This window comes from Lathyrus oleraceus, chromosome 4, assembly GCF_024323335.1.
Source record: "Lathyrus oleraceus cultivar Zhongwan6 chromosome 4, CAAS_Psat_ZW6_1.0, whole genome shotgun sequence".
Classification (NCBI taxonomy): domain Eukaryota; kingdom Viridiplantae; phylum Streptophyta; class Magnoliopsida; order Fabales; family Fabaceae; genus Lathyrus; species Lathyrus oleraceus.
The window spans coordinates 482,867,380-482,871,019 of NC_066582.1; the positions used below are offsets into that span (position 1 = coordinate 482,867,380).

General features: G+C 37.4%; 1 pseudogene; it reads right to left on the reverse strand.

Annotated features, from left to right (window-relative positions):
• Positions 1 to 3,241: 3,241 nt before the first annotated feature.
• On the reverse strand, positions 3,242 to 3,341 carry LOC127077281 (uncharacterized; annotated as a pseudogene).
• Positions 3,342 to 3,640: the final 299 nt, after the last annotated feature.

Genomic DNA, 3,640 nt, shown 5'->3' on the forward strand with positions numbered 1-3,640 from the left:
AGGACTAGGCTTTAGAACCATGTGTGGTTCGAATCACACATTTTTAACTCAAATCACACTTCCAGACTTATTCAAGTCACGATTAAAAAAATTGAGTTCATTACCTTGGATTCATTTCATTCTTTCTTTGACTCAAATCACAAACTCATAATTTGACTCAAATCACATTCCTTTTTCCCATCTTTTTTTGTCTTATCCCTAACACCTATTTAAATCTTTTGTTTGTCTCTTTTAAAAAGAGTTGTCAAAATTTTTAATCAATGGCACTTTTTGATCACAATTGAGAGAAACTCTTTTGGTTACTATTAATTGTATTAATAACAAACGAGGAAACCTGTACTTGAATAACTACAACCCGGGGTGGCAATACCACCCTAACTTATCTTACTAAAATAACCAGAACGCCTTTGGACCATCTGGGATCCCAAAAGGTGCATCACCTATAAAGTCAAACCTAGATATCATGATGGACAGTTTCATGGCGATAAAAACTCGACAGAATGATGACTTTAGAAATAAGAACCTCCATACTAATGAGGTGCTAAGATAACTAGCTTCTACAGTGGAATCGATGACCACCCATAATAAGATGCTTGAGACTAAAATCTCGTAAATAACACAACAACAAGCATTAACATTTTTCCCTCAAGGATCCTTTCCAAGGCAACCCGAGAAAAATCCTAGAGGCCATGTAAATGTTGTTATCACTAGAAATGGAAAGCTGGTAGAAAGTCCTAAGAGGAGTGGGGTTCAGGTAGAGAGTTTTGAAACATCAATTGAGAAAGAGGTAAAAGAAAAAGAGAGTGTTATGAAAAGTGATAACACGAAATTATATCACATTTTAAGACTTAATTCAATTAGATTATATTATCATTTACTTTAGTTTATCTCATTTTATCAGATATTATGCAGTATTTCCTTGCTATTTATGTCAGGTATCCATTTTGAAGCAAAAGTGAAAAAGGGAAGAAAAGGAGGTGTAGAAAGGAGTAAAAAGGAAACAAATATCAAAGACCAAGCCCAGCCCAAAGAAAGCGCACGTTGTGCCTGTGACGGGCGTCACAAGGGTTGTGACGAGCGTCACACTAAAAGCACCCCTGTGACGAGCGTCACACATGGTGTGACGAGCGTCACACCATTCCACTAGCTTTTTGGCGCAAGTCACGCCCTCAGAAGAATTGAAGAGACGTTGAGAGAGTTCGTGTCCTATGCCCACGCCGTATATTTAGCCATGCTGAAGACTCGTGGGAAACAAAAAAAGCAGTTAGAAGCACTACTATAAATAGCTACATTAGAAACCTAAAAGGGGTCCGCTTCCTCTCCCCTCTTTTGCCGTCTACTCTGCCGAAGCTTTTCAAACCTTCTGTTTTAGCTTTTGCTTATTTTTCTTTTCCAGCATTGTTTATTTTATTTATTTCTTTTGCAAATTTTACATTCTTTTTCCCTTGCAAATTTACCTTTCCCGTTTTAGCTTTTAGATATTTTTCGCATAATAGTTTCTACACCGGAAACTATTGTGCAACTTTATACCGGATTTAACCTTACGTTATATTCCAGTTTTATTTCCTTGATTTAATTTACTGTTTAATTGAAGAATCCAAGAACAAATCCTACCGGCTTGTGGTGGAGTGTTCAAGACTATTGTATTACGCATTCAGGTTCTTTAATCATTATTTAATATTTTGTTTTATTATTTATCTATATTATCTGCCTAGAATGAGTCTGTTTATGCATGATATAAATTCTTATTTATTTAGCATGTCTGGCTAATTTGCCTAGGTATCGGTATGTAAAGTAAGCAGAATAAGGGATCAAGACTGAGTCGGTCTATCTAAACTTAAAATCAAAATCAATCTTTTTACGGTCTCAACTTACAGGTTTAATAACAAGATTTTTTACAAAAGTAAAAGACATAAAGAAGTTAAAATCAATAGAGCGAGAGTTTGAGATTTTAACTGGACAGTGTAAGTTAGGCATTAATTCTAGATCAGGGCGAGAGCAAGTTTTAGAGTTAATTAAATTCTGACCTTTTCCAAAAAGTATTTTTAAAGATTGAATGTGAGGACGAGAGTTAAGCATTTGGATTTGATTATATAACCTAAGTCAACAGAGCGAGAGTTTGAGATAAGGGTGTTTAAAACGGTCAGTATTTTCTTAAAAGGAGTTTCTGCAACTTTATTGTTTTCAAAATATGGTTTTTGACTTAATTATAAGTGACAGCTACATTAATATAAAATCATGGTTTATTCAACAGAGCGAGAGTTTGAGATAAAACCTTTAACCAATAAAGTTAACCGAAACGATTCATTTTAAAACCAAGAAACCGACAAAGACTTGATTCCCTAGTTTTGACGAACTACATACCGATATCCGTTTCATTAATATTTAATCTAGATATTAGTTTAGCTCTTAGTTTTTCCCCAAACGATCAAACATTTTCACCTTAGATTTACGTAGTAACCTTAGATAACGTTATATCGATTCATAAGTCCCTGTGGGATCGATATCTTTTAAAACTACGCGATAGAACTGTGCACTTGCAGTTTGTATCCCATTCTCGACTCACCCAGTCGAGCGATCAAGTTTTTGGCGCCGTTGCCGGGGACTTTTATTCAATCGATATCGTAACTCTTCCGTTACGCTGTAGAGACTAAGGTTTCTTTTTCTTCTATTTTCTTTCTTTCGTTGATTTGTATGCCACGCACTCGCTCACAAGGCGAACCGCTCTATTTACGAATCAACGATATCGAACTATATCTCCGAGTCTTACGACGAATTCGGGAATATCGTGCTGCGAACAATCTCCCTCCTGTAGACCTTCCTGATTTCAAAAACATTTTTCCTTCGATACCCGAGATGGCAGAACCAGCTCGTGCTCTTAGAGATTACGCCGCTCCATCGCAAGATGAACCGCATTCAAGTATTGCTCCGCCCGCAATCGAAGCAAACAACTTTGAACTTAAACCTTCGCTGTTGCAGGCTGTGCAACAGAACCAATTCTCTGGAAATCTTACCGAAGATCCAAACCTTCATTTATCCGTATTTGTCCAATACGCTGATACTGTTAAAGCTAATGGTGTCACTTCAGAGGCAATTCGACTTCGTCTTTTTCCTTTCTCATTAAGAGATAGCGCTAGAAGATGGCTTCAATCACTTCCTTCCAACTCAGTCACCACATGGAACGAGTTGAAGAAAGTTTTTCTTGCCCGATATTTTCCGCCAAGCAAAACAGCTATGTTAAGAGCCCAGATAAACGGATTTAAACAGAAAGACAACGAGTCTCTTTTCGAAGCATGGGAAAGATACAAAGACATGATGAGACTTTGCCCACACCATGGTTTGGAAGACTGGTTAGTAATTCACACATTTTATAATGGTCTCTTATACAATACAAGGTTAACAATAGACGCCGCTGCAGGTGGTGCACTAATGAACAAACCTTATGCTGATGCTTACCAGCTTATCGAGAGCATGGCCCAAAACCACTATCAGTGGGGAACCGAACGAACAACGGTGGAAAAACCTCAACCGAAAACTGGCATGTACGAGATAAGTAACCTTGATCACGTTAATGCAAAAGTGCATGCTTTGGTCCAGAAAATTGAAAGTTTAAACGTATCACCTCCAGCCGCCGTGGTTG